The sequence below is a fragment of the Mustela putorius genome, unplaced genomic scaffold (assembly GCF_011764305.1).
Source record: "Mustela putorius furo isolate JIRA1106 unplaced genomic scaffold, ASM1176430v1.1 tig00000224_pilon_pilon_pilon, whole genome shotgun sequence".
NCBI lineage: Eukaryota > Metazoa > Chordata > Mammalia > Carnivora > Mustelidae > Mustela > Mustela putorius.
The window spans coordinates 7,904,782-7,924,903 of NW_025421321.1; positions in this window are offsets into that span (position 1 = coordinate 7,904,782).

The following is a 20,122-nucleotide window of genomic DNA, read 5'->3' on the forward strand; positions in this document are numbered from 1 at the left end:
TCCAGGCACAAGAAAGCAGCTGCCTCCTCCCCCTGCTCACTATGCAGTAGTATGGACTCAGAGCAGGGGTCCTTTGGCCACAGAACCGAGCCTCTATCAGAAAAACCGGTAACATTTCCTCTTCACCGAAGGCTTCTTAAGGTGCAGTTTTCATTTCTAGATGCTCCCCAGCCTTCCACCATGATGCTCGTTTGCTTACTAAAGGCAAGAGTGAGGTACATTTCCTCCATCCAGCCTCCAATGTATCTTCTGAAATTGGATTTCTAACACCTTCTGCTTTTCCCCCAAGTGGGCATAAAAGCAAGGAGTAAGGAAGAGGGTAGGGACGCAGATTGTCAGTGTCTTTGCTAATCATTCCTGCAACATTCTAGAGATCTTCTGGAATGGCACAGAAGCAAAGGGGCTGGCAGAGGGTCACTGTGTAGTGGGACAGACTGTGGGAGAAGGGCACCACAGGACAGGAGCCCAGGAGAAGCAAGACTAGGTGTCCCCTCTCACACTTCCAAATATTGACAGAAAAAAATGTTTGCCTGCATGTGAACTCAAATTATTTAGTACACAAACACAACTCTTAACAATGTTATCCTTTCTCAAACCTGCCACAGAGTCAACGTACAGAACAATTATCTGCAAACTTCAAGCAAGCCCACCCCACAGACTGGGAAACCATGTGAACAACAATTGAAGTCTGGTGGGTTTTGTTGTTCCTTAACTGGCTCTATTCCTGAATGTTCTCAGGGCAACACTCAAATCTCAGGAAGCATGAACACATTGTCCCCAAAGGATACATCAGAACCGTATTCATTCTGACCTCTTGAGAAGTCTACACTTCTATTTGAAATGAGATACATGTATTATGTTTTCTAGAATTGCAATTATAAACCTTTCTAAAAGAGGATTGATCCTAACTGTGGTAGAACCAAGAACTTACAGATATTCTCAGAGTTTTGTGAAAATTTTTCTTTCCTGGATTTGTGGAGTGAGGGGCTGGAGGACAGTGTCCAATCTCAGTTCAGTCCTCTTGATGAAGGAGATACCATCGCAGAGGCTGGGGACATAAGTAATGTGATAACGTTTCCATTCACTGTAAGTGTTGAATGGGTTAGGTCATCCCTTGGCTCTGGAAAGAAACAGTCTGAGAAAGACAAGAAGGACTGTTCTTTCGGTTTTGTTTGTGGTTTTTATTATGGGGTTGTTGTTATTATTGTTTCACAAACTGTTTCAGACCCTGTTACTAAGAATTAAGATCTGATACAATTCTTATTCAGAGATAATTGGCCAACAGCTCTCTGGCCAGGGGAGTAATGGATGGATGGGCAGGTTCAAAGCTGAGGTCATCGAGGTATGAAAGGCCAGGTCCCAAATTTGCTTGCAGAGGTTATGACCTGTCCTGGAGCCTACAATGTGGCAGACAATAGGCAGCTTTCTTACCTGCTATGATTTAAAAATGAGCTGAAATCTAATAAATTATTTAATCCCTATCTCACTTAAAAAAATCAAAAGTATATCATTCGTAATAAACCATGACTTCATTAGAATCTTTCACATAACATGATTAGAGAAGAATGTGTCAATAATTGGCAAAATTTGCCATTCATTCATTAACACCTTCGTATGAATACAAACTTGTTCTCTTCACATATTATAGGTGAAAGATTATCATTAAAATAAGCCATGATATTGGGGCGCCTGGGTGGCTCAGTGGGTTAAGCTGCTGCCTTCGGCTCGGGTCGTGATCTCAGGGTCCTGGGATGGAGTCCCGCATCGGGCTCTCTGCTCAGCAGGGAGCCTGCTTCCTCCTCTCTCTGCCTGCCTCTCTGTCTACTTGTGATTTCTCTCTGTCAAATAAGATCTTAAAAAAAAAATTGTTTAAAAAATAAGCCATGATATTTACAAGTATTGTTTCTTAAATTCTTATAATTTACTTTTAATAGGTTGACTCAGAGACATTTTTTAAAAATCCCCATATTTTTTCTAGGTGAAATGTGAATATTTCAATAGTTAGTGCCTATAACAATCCCTAAGGAAGAGATTCCATAATTTCATTTTTCAATATAAAATTGTACTAATTTTAAATTTGTTTTTATTGCCTCCCCTGGAAATGTCTGGAGAAACCAAGCACAAATATTAGTCTAGTTACCATATGTCATTCAGGCTGCTTGTCACCAGAACTACTCCGGCTAACTAAACTGCTTGCCCTCTCTAAGAAGAAACATCACTTGGAAGAAAAATTGGTCAAGTCTAATTCACGGCATAGAACTTCAGTGCTGTTTTCTGAAGTTTACCACAAGTAAACAGTTTACACTGAAAGGTTAACAGAAACAGAGACATGGTTTTCTCTGAAAGCTAGCACTGATGTCATTTTCACTCTAAAAAGATAGTCAAATTACCTCTTCATATGCTCATCCCTTCTAAAACAACACATTTTTTCATTACAAACATATTTTGAAAGAAAATGATGGAAATGATTGGGGCAGGATCAAGGGGAAAGAAAAAATGACTTTCTCTGTTGATCCATTTCTAGTTAGGACACAGTAGAGTGTCACTCACAGAGAAGTAAAATTTGCTGTTAGTTTTATATGCCAAGAAAGGCAATAGAGAGAATGATTGTGTAGTAAGATTCAAGTTACTTGTTTCTGTAGATAGGATATTCTTCGTTTTTTAAAAAGATTTATTTATTTGAGAGAGAGAGAGAGAGAGTGTGTGTGTGTGTGTGCTCGCAGCAAGTGGGAGGAGAAGCAGAGGGAGAGAATCTTCAAGCCTACTCCTTGCTAAGCAAAGGACCTCACCCAGGACTCTATCTCATGACCCGGGGCCAGTCATGACTGAGATCATGACCTGTGTGGAAATCAGGAGTCAGACGCTCAACTGACTGAGCCTCACCCAGGCAGCCCTTGAAGGTAGGTAATTTCTAAGATTCAGTTACCTTGTTTATGGGGCATTTGGTAAGGTCCCACATGTGTTTGTATTTAAAATAATCATTAGTCCCTTTGCAAATCTAAGTATGTGGCAAATATCCACCAATGCATTAAGCATTAGACCTTGTTGGATTTTTTTTAAAGTTCAGTTTCATTATCAAGCACTCCTAAAATTGAATGCATAGATACATGAATTCATGAATCTAAATCATGGGATACAGAAATTAGTCATTTTAAGTAGTAGATTGTTTTAAACACAAATGCATACTTTGATGAGATGTTACAAATAGTCCATATTCAAGCCATATAGGTCTTTAAGGCACATTTCTCACTTAGTGAAAATAATTTAAACCATTTATCAGTATGAACACAAGTTGGTATGAGAACATAGTTTATAAATATATGCATATTTGTGCATTTGTAGGAAAACTCTGCATGGCCTCGGTCAGATTACATTGACTGAATGCTCCCCTAATCGCTTTTCTAAACAATCTGGTAATTTTGTGTATGCATTTCTCCCTCTATTTTATGCTGTTCTTTTTTATTAATCAAAACAACAAGATAGGCAATTAAGGAACTGCTGACTCATTTTTAAAAAGTAATTTAATTCTACTTCAGGAGAAATTTGTCATCACTGAGACATTCATTCTTTCAAAACTTTCTAATCCCTATTTAACAACATAGATTCCTCATACATGTTAACCCCACCCCTGAACTATATTCACTTGGATTTCAAAATTCTATTTCTGTGACAAACCCATGTCAAGCCACACAATCATGGCTTTTTTTTTTTTTTTTGAGAAATTAAACATAGTAAGGATAATATAGAATTGAAACTGATTTCTACTACAAATTTTTCCTTATATATTTAGTTTATTAGAAAAATAACTAAAAGAAAGTTTAGAAGATGCCTTATAAGAATTTTTTATGACTTTATTTTCATTTTCTCATTTTTTATCAAGTTTTGCCAGTACCTCTGGTTTGAGTGCATATTTGGGAATATGTGCTACATTTTGGTTTTGTATTCTGTATCATAAGAAAATATTATGTTACACAAATGTTATATATTATATACAGCATTATGTACTGTATGTTATGTATTATGGAATATAGCAGTATTATCTGTAATTATATATTTTATGTCTATTTAATTATATATAATGGCTTGTCCTCCAAAATACAAGGTGAATCCTTAAGGCTAACTAGGTAAAAATGTGTATTATAAATTACATAATAACACGGAGGCTGGCCAAGGAAATATTCTCAAAGGACAGGCTTAAATATCCATGGCATCTTTAATTTTAACAAGATTAAAAATATATAAAATCTAAAGTTCTAACAATTCTGAAATATTGCTGTCACTGTCACTAGTTAACATAAATGTTAAAAATGCAGTTTTCTTTTTTCCTTCATTGAAGTATAATTGACACCCAACATCGTGTTAGTTTTAGGTATACAACATATTAATTTGTTATTTGGATACATTGCAATAACCACCACAATAATTCCACTTCCCGTCTGTCACCATACAAAGTTACGAAAATTGTGTGTGTGATGTGAACTTTGCAGATTTGTTCTCTCAGCAACTTTCAAACACACAATACAACATTACTGACTAGAGTCACCATGCTGATATCCTCATGACATTTATTTCATAAGTGGGAGTTTGTACCTCTTGGTCCTTCTCACCAATCCTGTACCTGACTCCCTCTGACAACATCTATTTTTGTATGTCTGGGTCTTGTTTTGTTCTTTTACTGGTTCATTTATTTTTTGTTTGTTTGCTTGTTTGTTTTGTTTTTTGTTTTTTTGAGATCCCATATATAAGTGAAATCATATGGTATTTGCCTTTCTCTGACTGATTTATTTTACCCTCATGGTCAACCCATGTTGTCACAAATGGCAAGATTTCTTATTTTTTATGACTGAGTAGTATTCATTGTATATATACGGTATCTTCTTTATCTTTCCATCCATCAATGGATATTTAGTTTGCTTCTGTATCTTGGCTATTGTAAATAATGTTGCAAGGAATATAAGGATGCCTATATCTTTTTGAATTAGTGATTTCACTTTCTTTGGACAAATGCCCAGAAGTGGATTTGCTGGGTCATATGGTAGTTCTATTTTATTATTTTTCATTTTTTCAGATTTCATTTATTTATTTATTTATTTATTTATTTATTTTTAGATTTTATTTATTTATTTGACAGAGAAAGATCACAAGTAGGCAGAGCGGCAGGCAGAGAGAGAGAGAGAGGGAAGCAGGCTCCCTGCTGAGCAGAGAGCCTGATGCGGGGCTCGATCCCAGGACCCCGAGATCATGACCTGAGCCAAAGGCAGAGGATTAACCCACTGAGCCACCCAGGCACCCCAGTCGTTTTATTTTTTATTTTTTTGAGAAAACTCCATACTGTCTTCCACAGTGATGGCACCAATTTGCATTCCCACCTACAGTGCATGAAGGTTCCCTTTTCTCCACATCCTCACCAACACTTATCATTTCTTGGCTTGATAATAGCCATTTGGACAGATGTGAGATTTTTTGTTTGTTTGTTTAAGTATTTATTTATTTATTTATTTGACAGAGAGAGAGATCACAAGTAGGTAGGGAGGCAGAGAGGCAGGCAGAGAGCGGGGGAAGCAGGCTCCCCACCAAGCAGAGAGCCCGATGCAGGGCTCCATCCCAGGACCCTGAGATCATGACCTGAGCCGAAGGTGAGCCAGCCAGGTGCCCCAGATGTGAGGTTTTAATTTGCATTTCTCTGATGATGAGTGATGTTGAGCATCTTTTCATGGTGCCTGTTGGACATCCATATATCTGCTTTGGAAAAAAATTTCTATTCAGATTCTTTGCCCATTTTAAAATTGGATTTTTGTTGTTGTCGTTGTTGTCATTGTTGTAGTTGAGCTGGAGAAGTTTTTTATATATTTTGGATATATGATTTGCAAAAATTTCTCCCATTCAGTAGGTTGCCTTTAATTTGTTGATGGCTTTCTTCTCTGTGCAGACATTGTTTAGTTTGATGCAATCTCATTATTTATTTTTGCTTTTGTTGCTCTGGTCTTTGGAGTCAGATCCAAAAAAACATCTAGGCATTTCCTAGAGCAATGTCAATAAGCATACCATCAACACTTTCCTCTAGGAGTATTTTGGCTTCTGGTTCTACATTCAAGTTTTTAATCCATTTTGAATTAATTTTTGTGATCCACTTAATTAATTTTTTGATTGTGGTTCAGTTTCATTTATTGCATGTGGCTGCCCAATTTATCCAAAACCACTTATTGAAGAGACTGCCCTTTGCCCATTGTAAATTCTTGCCTCCTTTGCCATAAGTTAATTGACCATATATGCTTGGATTTATTTCTTATCTTTCTTTTCTGATCCATTGATCTATGTGTCTGTTTTTATGCCAGTACCATTACTGTTTTGATTACTATAGCTTTGCAATATAGTTGGAAATCAGAAATCATGATGCCTCCAGCTTTGTTTTTTCTCAATGTTAATTGACTTGGCTATTCAGTATCTTTTGTGGTTCCATACAGATTTTAGGATTATTTGTTCTGTTTCTATGAAAAAAAAAAGCCACTGGAATTTTGATAGGGATTACATTGAATCCATAGATTGCTTTGAGCAAATTTTATAATATTAATTCTTCTAATCCATGAGCATAGAATATTATTTCTTTTATTAGTGTCTTCTTTGATTTTTTTTCAATGTCTTATAGTTCCCAAAGTACAGGTCTTTCACTTTCTTCATAAAACTTACTCCTGGGTATTTTATTCTCATCAATAGGATAGTTTTCTTAATTTCTCTTTCTGATAGTTTGTTGTTAGTGTATAGAAATGCAACAGATTTGGGGTGAGAATCATTATGCTATGGTGCATGTGATATGTATTTTACTTATGTTTCTCTGTCTGTCTGCTTATATTCCTTTATATGTGAGCCCACCCAGTATAAATTGCAGTTCAGTTATTGTATTCTTCAGTTCTGTGACTGCTGTTTGATACTTTCTCTTATTTTCTCTTTGTTGAAGTTCTCTGGGTCTTCATCAATTCTTTGCCAGATTTTTTTTTTTTAAAGTAATAGAGTAAAATAATCCTGTGCCAAGGAGACATATTTTTGGATAATAAATTCTCTCCTTTACTTCTTTAATACCTTTTATCTGCATTTTCCTATTTTGTTCATTGTTTTAGCTCTGGGGAATTCTTTTTTTTTTTTTTTTTAAGATTTTATTTATTTATTTGACAGAGAGAGATCACAAGTAGGCAGAGAGGCAGGCAGAGAGAGGAGGAAGCAGGCTCCCTGCTGAGCAGAGAGCCCGATGCAGGACTCGATCCCAGGACCCTGAGATCATGACCTGAGCCGAAGGCAGCGACTTAACCCACCGAGCCATCCAGGCGCCCCCTTTGCCAGATTTTGATATGCGTCTTTATTACCATCACCATTTTAAAAAATATTTTATTTATTTATTTTGGGAGAGAGAGAGAGAGAGAGTGTGCACATGTGTGTGAGAAAGCAGCAAAGGGAAAGGGGGATGAAGAGAATCTCAAGTAACTCCACGCTGAGCACTGAGTCTGACTCCAGGTTCCATCCCACGACCCTGAGATCATGACACAAATAGAAACCAAGGGTCAGATGCTTAACCAACTGAGCCACCCAGATGCCCCTATGACCATCACGTTGCACTCTTTATCAGGTAAACTACTTATCTCTATTTCATTAAAGTTCCCTGACCCAGGGCTTTAATACTGCCCTTTTATTTAGAACATATTCCTCAATTTCCTCATCTTGCTCAACTTTCCATGTTTGTTTTTATACATTCAGTGAAACAGTTATCACTACTAATCTTGTAGGAGTAGCTCTATTTGGTGACGAACCTTATTGCTTAAACTTGCCGCAGTTATTTGTTGTCTCTCAGACTGTCTCTTGAATTGTTTCAGACCTGTGGGGTCCGAAAACATAATCCTCCCAGGCCACCAGAGCCTTACACTCAAGGGGCATTTTCTGTGTAGGCTGCGTGCACTGGCTGGTTTGGGTGGGTTCTGGGGGGGTGGAGCACCTGCTCACTGCCTCTGGTAAGGATATAGGAACTTAGGTGGGAGGTGGAGACTGGAGCACCTTCCTACCACCTCTAGTGGGGCCACAATAGTGGCATGGGGGGCAATAGCAGGGTAGAGTGAGAAAGCAAAACTGGCCTCCACCAGCACCAGGGCTTGGAAGGTAGAGAATGTAAGCATGGCATTTGTCATTCCTTTTGTCCCTGTTCCCTGGGACAGATACTTAAAAATTGTAAATAAGGGCTCTCTCCTCAGCAGGGAGCCTGCTTTCCCTACTCCCCTCTTTCTGCCTGCTTCTCTGCCTACTTGTGATCTCTGTCAAATAAATAAATAAAATCTTAAAAAAATAATAAAATTTAAAAAAATTGTACATGAATCTTCTCCACATATGGTCTAGGATCTTTTTTTTAAATTGCTGCTTTTGCCTGGATCCTAGGGTGAGTGAGCTTGTGCAGAAGCCCTTATAACAGAAGATTTTCTATTCCCTGTAGCTCTGTGGTTCTCATGGATGTAAGTCCTTTTGTTTTTCAAAGCCAGATGTTTGGGGAGCTTGTTTTTCCAGTGCAGGTCTGAAGGGTTGAGGGCCCTGAGGAAGGACACGAAGCCCTTGCTCCTCAGGAAGGGGCTTACATTTGTGAGAACCCTCCAAAAGGTGCTTTCCATGCTGGGGTGGGATTTTTAATGGACTACATCTCTGTCTCTCCCACTCATCTTGATGTGGCCTTTTTATTCTTCCTAGTAGAGAAGCCATTCAGCTAGTTCTCAAGTTTTCTTCAGAGGAAATTGCTCTGTATGCAGCTTTAGCTCTGTTGTGTCTGTGGGAGAGGTGCATTCAGCATCTTCCATGCTACCATCTTAAACTGCCTCCCCCACAATTTTGGATTTTTTGTTTGTTGGTTTTTATTAACTCATGTCAATTTTTTTTAATTTAATTTTTTTAAATGTTCTAAGATTCATTCTTTATGCACCACACCCAGTGCTTCATGCAATATGTGCCTTCCATGATACTCACCACCAGGTTCACCCAACCTCCACCCACCGCCCCTCCAAAGCCCTCAGTTTGTTTCTCAGAGTCCACAGTCTCTCCAATTTCCCTCACCTCACTTCTCCTCTCCATCTCCCAATGTCCTCTGTGTTATTCCTTATGCTCCACAAGTAAGTGAAACCATAGATAATTGACTCTTTCTGCTTAACTTATTTCACTTAGCATAATCTCTTTCAGTCCCGTCCATGTTGATACAAAAGTTGGGTATTCATCCTTTCTGATGAGGCATAATACTCCATTGTATACATTGACCATTTCTGCTTTACCCATTAGTCTGTTGATGGGCATCTTGGCTCTTTCCACAGTTTGGCAACTGTGGCCATTGTTGCTATGACCATCGGGATACATATGGCCTTTCTCTTCACTACATGTGTGTCTTTGGGGCAAATACCCAGTAGTGCAATTGCAGGGTCATAGGGTTCCTTAATTTCTTAATTAAGTTCCTTAATTCCTTTATTTCTTAAGGAATCTCCACACAATTTCATTTTGAAGTGAACATGGATTACACGTTTCTTAAAGTTTTCAAAAAGTTATTAATTTCTGTCATATTCTAGTGGATCTGTTCACTATTTTATAAAAGTCAACACAGTCTTTGAAAATCTAGAATATTACAACTTTAAAAATAGTTTGCAGGTTTTTTTTCTTTGAAGATGAAAGAGGATGAGTCATTTGTCTGAAAAAATAAAATGATAGTGAAGACATATGTGCTTATATTAACACTAATTTTATGTATTAATTCAACTATTGCTGTGTTGAACTAGTTCATCATTTTATTAGTAATTTGGCAATTTATTATGCAGCATTATAAACTTCTTCCTTATTCAATGGTCATAGTAAAGAAAGATGTACAAGTTGGTGAGAATTTTTTGAACTAACTGTGTCTTCTAAATCATTAGTTTAGCCAACTGCAACTTGCAATTTTTTGGCAACAGTATCTAGGACCTGAGCCATATCAATTAAGTAAGTATCTGATATTTTAAAAATCTCATATTTAAAAACACTCTAAGAGTACCTACTGGGAGTCCATAAATTAGCATGAGTCTAAAGTGTCCAAACATAAGTCAGGACTTGAATGACAGCAAGAAATAAATGTTAATACTCCTCAAGGCTTTGAGATGAGAATCATTATGCCTATGTTGCACATAATATGTATTTCATTTACATTTCTTTGTGTGTGCTTATATTCTAACAAGTGTGATTTTGTGCACAAAGGTGAGATATCTTGGTATTCTGGTATGAACACCCTAGGTATTCATGTACTGCTAATCTTAACTGCTTCAGATTCTCAGAAATTCACCATTCTAAGTGTAATGTTACTTTTTTGCTGTCCAGTCTGTTTTTTGAGGGTTAGGGTAAAAGAGGTTCACTAATCTTCTAGTACTGTATCTGTCAAAAATGCTAATAGTATCCTCCAGACTACTATGAGAATTAAAGTAAATAACGTATGTTCAGAAAGTTTTGTGCTAAAAAATTCTCTAAAAATGTCATAAATTAAGACATTAATAAGCATTATTTAGTAATGAACATATCTAAACTTTAAAACTGCATTTGTATTTTTAGATTATTCTGATTTCCAGGGTAGACTATTCCTTAAATCTACTAACTCTGTATAAATGGATTGTTCTAAAATTGTTTCTTTAAAAAAAACTGTTTTTAATCTTAACAGGTCATGGATCAAAAATGTTTAGGCAAAGTCTGGAGTGACTATTTTATGGAATGTAAAATATCACCCACTAAACTTATTTTATTGGAAATAAATTCACTATAAAGATAAATACAAAATGTCAATATAGAATATAACTGCATATGAAATCAATCAACCAATATCTGAAATCAAAGTAAATACTGACCTAAATGAAAACTTCTTGGTAGACCATATATACTCATTGTAATAATACTTTTGCTCAGAACATTTTGAAACCCCTATCTTTTTGGAAGTAGCTTTGTACTTTATTTTATTTTATAGTTGTACTATATTTTTGACCCAGCAGTAAATCAGTTAGACTGGTTATTAAATTTATTTATCAAGATCAAATGACATTTTATTGTTTAAAATGAATTTTAAATGAATCTAGCATATACTCAAAAATACATTTGCTATCAATGATGATATTTTAAAGAACACTCAAGTAACTTCCAAAGAAAAGTTCAAGACTTGTTTGAACAATGGCACAAGGTTTGAAAAAAACGTAAAGTCCTGAGATGCTGGGCCAAACAGAGGCATATGGACACTATGGGAAGTCTAACTTTGTTTTAAATAATTCTTCAGTATTTGATTTAGAAGAGTTACTTAACAGTGCATGGGGAATGTCCATGAGATTCCTCATCTTTATATGGTACACCTACTGATCAAAAGAATGCTCTTTTCTTTTGAACAGAATCAGTCCTTCTCTGATGACAGTTGGTGGCCCTTTATTGAGCCAGATCATGGGTTCTGTGATCTCTCACTAGCCTTTCCCATGCCAAGAGGTTTGCTCTTTCCAACTCTGGCAATCCCATGTGATAATATACACATGAGGATTTCTGTAAAACACACTTTTCTCTATCCTGTTACATGTTCTGTGGTGTTTCATTATCCCGTGTTGTCGTCTCCATTTTATATGCTCTTTTCATTACCAGTTGGATAATGAATGAACTACCAGTTGGATATATGAATTCTGATATGTCACATGCAACTGGTCATGTTGCTTTCTTTTCCATAGTCACATTTTATAGTTCCAAAAAGTTTTAATATACTTAATTCAGGGGTTATTAAGGAAATATTCCAAGTGGTGGATATGCCCCTCCGACCTTTGGAAATAGAAATTATTCTGTGTTCCCCTTTGTTACCCAAACAGTGGCCTCAGATGAAGCAGAAATTAACTAGAAGCTATAGAAATAATAAGACTGACCTAAAAAACAATGAGTTTGTTTTGGTTAAGTAGATCCCAAAAACATATGCGATGAATGACTTAAAAACATCCGCTTCCTTTATGACTATCTGTTGCTAAAAGATATTGTTTAAACAATGGTACCTATTGTTACGAGAAAATCATGTGCCCAAGAGAATGTAATATCTGTAAGATCGTGTACATTAGAAAGTAAATGTTGCCTTGAATGAAGGCAAATATGAGCTGAAAGAATTCTGGGAATGTTTGGTCTGATTGTAAGATTATGCTTTGAAATGACAGGTAGAAGCTACTAATGAAGCAGATAATGTACTTAGACTGAATCTTTTTCAAAGTGAAGGTAAAAAGAAGTAGAAATGAGCACAGTCCTTGGGGGAAAATACTTAAAAGGCCATTAAACTATCAATTATCTCAAGAAATAGTAGAAACAAATATGAATATCATTAATAAATAATTTTGTTGTCAGCATTCAGGATATTGAATTTAAGAAAAGGATATTTTATAAAGACTTGAAAACTCCTTTTGCATTTTGAAGCTTTTCCTAATGTACTTAGGCAAAAATCAAAGCAAAACAAAATTGTATGGTGTCCTTCAAATTGATGGTTGAGATGTCTCTTATCTTTTGTAGAAATTTTTATCTTGTCCATAGTAACTTTATTGACACCAAATTATGATACATAAAATAGTTTTATGAATAAGTAAAATTAAATAAAAATAAGTTAAGAGGGGCACCTGGGTGGCTCAGTGGGTTAAAGCCTCTGCCTTCAGCTCAGGTCATGATCCCAGGGTCCTGGGATCGAGCACTGCATCGGGTTCTCTGCTCTTCGGAGAACCTGCTTCCCTTCCTCTCTCTCCACTGCCTTTCTGCCTACTTGTGATCTCTGTCTGTCAAATAAATAAATAAAAGTCTTTGAAAAAAATGAGTTAAGAAATTTAATTCACTAGAATGTTCTTGATATAATCAAGTGGGAATATCTTATAAACTTTAAGTAAATATTTTCTACTAGAAATAAATTATATACAATCATTCTATTGAATAACTAACAGTAAGCTAGAGTTTTAAGATATGTAATTTGAGTTTTAGAATACATGTGTTGCTCCCCAGAGAAAATGCAAAGAATGACTTGCCTTCATTGCTCTTCTTGCATCTTTAACAAACATAAATCAGGGTGTTCGTTAGAGGTAAGCAACTACTTTGTTTTTGTAATTGAACAGTCTCAACAGTTTGAAAATTGTACTAAATGTTGTTTTGCAAGTTCAACCAATACCAGATTTAATCCAGACCTCAGGATCAATAGGCATAGCTCAGGATCCAAACATCACTCCTGGAGCCCAATGAACAGCTTCTTCATTTCTTGCCCATTATGGGCAAGACCAGGCTTTGGAGCTGTACCCATCTTCATAGAATATAAGCACTCCAACTCTATCAGCTGACAAACAGCATTTAGAATTCTAAAGGATAAAAGCAGGGGTTCCTAATCTCTCAACTCTGAAAAAGATGTTGAAAATCTGAGTTACACAATGAGAATCTATGACCTTCGGTTTGGCATTGAAGATTACTCTTCAGGTGGAAGTAAGCGACAGGGAGTTGAGAGACACTACCATGTAGTCAACTAAATAAGGGCTATAAAAGTGATTCTGTAAGTTAGAAGTGAAATAATAATGCTTGCTGAAGTTAAAGAATGAAAGTTATTTATTTCATTGTATATTCAAAACTCAGGATCTGTTAAAAGATTACTTTTAGCTTCCAGTTTTAAGAAAACACTTCCAGATACAAATGTATTAGAATAAGATAAGAAACTTTAAAAAAAGAAAGAAAGAAAAGAATACTGCAAAATATGATGAAAAATTGCACCTCCTAAAATCAAGGTTTTATCCATTATCAATATTCTATTGTAGATAAAATACATTATTTCTTGAAGGGATCACAGAGTTTTTACAATTTAGGTACAATGCAAGAACTTTTGTGCTCAGCGTGGACTTTAAAACACATCACTAATCCATTGTCTTCCTATCCCATCATTCTAAGACCTTGACCACACAATGCTTTTCAAATGGCCAACATCTACAATGTTGTGATCTTCCAAATAGCAAATCAACCTTTATAATTAAAGTTGACAAGCTGACAAGAAAAATGAGTGTATACTTGTATATATATATGAATTTTTATGTCACATTGCCGTCTGTACACTTGTTTGCTTTTCATCGATAGCCGAAGGCTCATTTCTCCGCACCAGAAGCATGTTATATTCCAAGGTCTTCAGACAGCATCCCTTCGCCCTAGTGAGTCCGTTGATTAATTTTGGATACTCTTTTTAATTAACACCCCAAAGGAGCTCTAGATTATCTAGCCCATAGTCCATGAAAAACAAGTGAATCTGAAGAATAATGACCCAGGGAGACAGGCACACTCTCTTCAAATGATGTTATAAGAACATTCAGTCTTTCACAAGTCAAAATCATGTCAGGCAATGCCTAGGGAGGATGTAGGCCTTTAATCAGGGCAAAAATAGAGGTTTGTATTAGTCTAATTTAATTTTCTTTTTGACAGGAAGAGAAGTGATAGATGCCCCTTGACAGATGAAACATGGTGCCCCAATACAGTCACAGTTGCCATTGGCCTTGATTAGTAACTGGTCCCATTTTGACCTCCAGGCAGAAGAGTTGATGAATGACACAAAAGAGTGAAGCAATTAAAACAGTAGGATAAAGTAGGAAACTAGCTAATTGTACCCAAATCTATGAAACCTAATCATAGAACCAAGAAATATGATGCTTGTGGCAGCTTTCATAAGTATGTCTAAAGACATTAACCTATCACATGTGAAGATTGCAATGGAACAACTCTGACAATATTCATACCACAAAGAAAATTTCAGTTCATATCTTTAAAAAACCTTTTCTGAGGAGCGATTTTATAGTAAGCCAACTGTTGCATCTGTTGGAGATGATAGGAAATATAGCCCTCTTTAATTTCCAGGCCACATCACAAACAAGTGCAAAAAAAAATCGATAGTGACTTCTTAAGCAAAAAAGCTTTTTAGTGAATCAAACTAACCCAGGTACCCAGTAAAAAACAAAAGCCAAAAAACAAAACCCTGAAATAAAAACATTGTCTTAACTACGGTTTTCACTCTATTTCATTGTAGACCACTTGACTTTGCACAGCGTAGTTAAGGAGCATGTTCAAAGCTGAGTCATCTAATTGCGACTCTTCTGCTGGTTGTACTCGGCACTCAGCAGCTCCACATTTAGAAAAGCATATGCCATTCTATCTGTTTCTCTTCAGGGGGAAGAAAATATCTTCCAGTTGATACTATGGATTCCATTTTTACTCTTACTAACAAAATGCTGAAGTTTTTTTTTTTTTTCTTTCTCATCATTTTGATGTTTAAAACCTCTAACCTGGGGCGCCTGGGTGGCTCAGTGGTTAAGCCGCTGCCTTCGGCTCAGGTCATGATCTCAGGGTCCTGGGATCGAGTCCCACATTGGGCTCTCTGCTCAGCAGGGAGCCTGCTTCCCTCTCTCTCTCTCTCTCTGCCTGCCTCTCCGACTACTTGTGATCTCTCTCTGTCAAAATAAATAAATAAAATCTTTAAAAAAAATAAATAAATAAATAAATAAATAAATAAAACCTCTAACCTGCAGAAGTCTGTTATGTAGTCTAACACTTTGCCGTGATGAAATGTGGATGCTTTTTATTGCTTCTCTTAATCTAAAATAAGAATGAGTGGCCTTAACTTAACAGCTAAGGATGTTACCACTTCAAGGCACTGAGTCTTAGAAAGAAGAAAATGAATTGTATGTAAAGTTATTCTTCAATTTGAAATATGAATGTCTGCTTTCACAGTCATCATTCGTCCAGCAATTCCTTCATTCAATCAGTTAGCCCGTTAGGCAGCAAACATTTGTTGAGTGCCTTCTATGGAGCAAATGTTGCAAAAAGTACTGTGCCTATACAATGAATTTGGTAGCTCCCCAAATGGCTCCAAATTCCCATTTTCCTCTTTGCACAATGGTCTTTGCGATTTGATCTTGCTACTGTTCTCATAACAGGGTGGAGTCTACTTCTCCACCCTTTAAATCCGGGCTGTATGACAGAATTTGGCCAATGTGCCTTTAGCAAATATGAAACAAGCAACCTTGAAAAGCACTTTTGCTCTGGTACTTGGAAAGGGGAAGCCCAGAACACCAAAGCTTGAGTGATGATAGACGAAAGAATTAGTAAACAAAAGAGAAGGAGACTAAGATCTCAGTCACACTGCTGTATTGATGAAGTCACATTCACATGAGGAATAGGATATGGATGGATACAGTCATGTTATGACTATCATTATGACTCCATATAATTGAATTATTATTTATGAGCAATTATTAACAAATATACTAGGATTTCCTAAGGCCTTCCAAGTTTTCAGCTGTGGAGTACTTTCTCATACTCCACATGACTACTGCACATTATTCTAGAAATGTCTTCTGGTAGTTTCATATTCACTGCATAATCTATTTAAGGGAATCTAGCACATTATTATTGCTACTGGCTTCAGCAGAAATTGTGCTGTCTAAATTGATCTTTCACCTCTCTCAATCATGATACATTTTCAAAATAATAAATACCTTGATCTAAGAATGAGCTATCTTTGAATCTCTTCAAAATAGTATTATGACATTAGTATTTACTTTCTAGGAATGAATGTGGTCATTAAACAATAGGGAAAAAGAATAGCCAGTTATAGGATATCTAATGAAACAAGATGAAATTTGATCCATACCACACAACATACACAATTCTAGTTAGACTACAGCTCTCACCATAAAAAATAAGACAATACATCTCTGGTGGTTGCATAGGAAGACTATCTTTAAGATTTTGGAGTTCTAACAACACACAAAAAGCAATAACCATAAAAAAATGACTTCTAAATTATACTACATTAAAGCTAAAACTTTTCTATTCCTGGTACATTTATTATCTGATTAGTGTACTTTTTGGTTGTTTACACCAAATTTGTTGCAAGGGTGATTCATTTGCTGAAATCTAGTGTATTCCCTAACATTTTTCTTTCCCCCTAAAAGGTCTCAGCTGGATAAAAATATTCTTAGGTCACATCTTCATCCTTCTTCATTCATTAGAGTTGTCCTCTGATACCTTCCAGCATTGTATACAGAAAGTCCAATAATAAACTTGCTTTTTATGACTAATACCTCTTTATATTTTTGTTGAGTGTTTTGATTTATTTCTTACATTTTATGCCCTATACCATTAATTTAGATCAAGAGTAACCCATCCTCTCCTTCCATTCATTATTGATTTTTGTAGTAAGAAATCCATATTTTTAATTCTTAAAAAGTCTCCTTTCTGCTACACTTGAATTTCCTTTAAACTCTTGGTGTGTGTGTGTGTGTGTGTGTGTGTGTGTGTGTGCATTTTTTTTTTTAATTCAAGTCATCTCTTGTCAACTCTTTCAGACTAATCTTTCTCTCTGTGAATACTGTGTCTTATTGGATGGCATTTCATGTTTTGTTGTTCTGTTTTGCTTATAAGGAAGCAAGTCAGGTTATGGGAATATTTAGCTACAGCAATCCAGCAGGTGAAAGGAGCCAGAGGCCCTCCCAGGTAGGAGTTCCAGCTGTCTAAAGAGGCTCTATGGAAAGCATTCCTCTTTCTGGTTTTCCCCGTCCTTCCCAGTTCAGGTATAGATGTACACAAAATGTCTCTCTTGTGCCTTATAGCCACACTTTTCTTCCCTTTGAAGTACCTCCAGATAGCAAGGTGCCCACTCGGCATGCAGTTGAATGCAACTCTCCCTTATAGAAGTGGAAATACACTCATTTTTCTCCTCAAAGGAAACCATCAGTGTGCTGTCATTTGATCACCATCTAGCTCCAAACCTAGGATTCCTAGTGATGTCTATTCCTCATCCTACTGGTTGAGAATCAGGTCTTGGTGTTCTGTAATGTTTGGGGGAAAAAAATAAATAATTTAACTACCACCAATCCACCCAAGTTGGGGAAGTGAAAGAAACCACTAAGTATATATACATAAATTATATATAATATATAATTAATATATAATAACAGAACATATATGTTATTTAATACATTTTAAAATATATTATATATTATTATATATAATCCAAAAGAAAGGAAATACAGATAGAGACTAAACTCTTTGTTTCCTAGATGGTCATAGTTGGCATATATATGACTTCCTTCTTTCATTACCAACCTCATTTTACCTTTGGCCAGCACATAGCTGGATAGAGTTCTTTACCCCACTGGGGTGATCCACAGTTTCTTTTCTGATGTATATGACTCTTAAGTGGTATTTCTGCTAGAAGATCACCATCATTCTCTATTAATTTCCTCGGTGAATAGTGTTAACACATGAGAAATCCCAGGAGCTCAACAGTGCTCCATCCCCAGGACATGCTACCCCCCACACAGCAGCAGCTCTACCTCCTCATTGAGCACTCAGACCTCCATAGCTCCCATTTCTACCATTGTGGCCAAATGGGCAAATACTGCACAGACTGTGGAATGAGCTGAGTTCACATGCCCACTGTCCACAAAAGAGACTCTTGCTGTGGAAGCATTTTTGAACATTCAATCAGAGACAAATATTCTCACTTTTGGAATCTGTTCCTAGATTCGTACCCACATATCTCTTTATGGTGAATCCCTAATATTGCTCCTTAAAGATCCTTAACCATCTGGCCAATCTGCCACAATTAGTATAGACTCAGCTCTTTCCTTACAGAATAACATAAACCATCTGAAGTTCTGCCCGTGGAGAGGAGTTCCATTCTTCAGTGTTTTTCACATATGAATGGAGTTAAACACCCTAAACCTTCTTCTCAGTGATTCCAGTCACCTGTTTCTCAGGTTGAATTTTTTTTTTTCTCAGTCCGTGGGCACTCTTGATGAGTCTATAGGTGTGCTGGAGGAGGGTGGCAGGGAAGCAAGAATGGGCACAATCGGAATATGATCCAATGGCTCATGCATCCTTCATGTGCATGGCTGGCCCCAGCCTCATCCACTCTACATTTCATCCACTGCTTGATTTGGTGTTCCCCAGCATGCCAGATCTTATGTCAACAGCAATCAAGTTAACACTCTGTTCTTGATGGGCACCATGGTTGGCAAGGGCCTGGTCTTCCACCAAGACATAGTAACAAACCAAGAACCACTTCTTGGAAGGAGATGCTGACCCTACATTTAGCCCATTGTGAACCTACTCTCAGGACTTGGCAAAGTCTCCACATGACCTCCAGACCAGCAATGCAGGCTTTGTAACCTAATGCAGTTGTGGTCAGAAAAAATGATGTTGCCTGATTTCAACTTGAATAAATTTTGAGATTTTGGTGACACTTTACACAGATTTGCTCTCATTGGGCAACATAAACTAGGGGACATTCGATTTAATTGACTACTGCAGAGCTATAGTTGACATGTTTTAGCACTTGCTGCTGTCAGACCAAAACATTTATTGATTTCATTCTAAAGATCACTTCTTTATCAAAGACCACACCCCAGTTTGCAAATGCTACTTTCACTACACAATGGCAGCCTTCCCGTTGAAATTTTCATTTGAGCAGAATAAAGTCTGATTTGGGTTCATTTGCATACTATGGGCTAATTTAAAAATCTCCCAGAAAAAAAGCCAATCCATTGTTCATGGAAGACATGACTGAAGATTATTTTAATAATCTGAAGGTGAAGGGAATTAATTTCCAGATACAAAATCTGGTATAATAAAGTGTGTTGATTTCACTTTTGGGGAGAGATTTTAATAATTATTAAAGAGTCTCATGTCCCTAAAAGGTTAAGAATCATGGATCTGATGAATATCCAGTAACAGATTTCCCTAACATTTGAAGCAACAGCATCTGTCTCAGTGCCTCACCTCAAGTCTTTTATATTTTTTATTTTTGTTTATTTTTTAAAGACTTATTTATTTATTTTAGAGAGAAAGAGAGAGAGCAAGAGCAGGGAGGGGCAGAGGGAAAAGGAGAAAGAAACTTCAGCAGATTCCATGCTGAGCACAGAGCCCAAGGTGGGGCTCCATTCCAAATCCTTGAGATCATGACCTGAGCCCCTATTATTGTATACTTTCTGAGGGTTTATATGTTGTTCTTACCTCATTTATAAGCACAGTTAATCTGTTGAAATAAAAGCAAACTTCAAAAGTTAAATGGAACATTTTACCA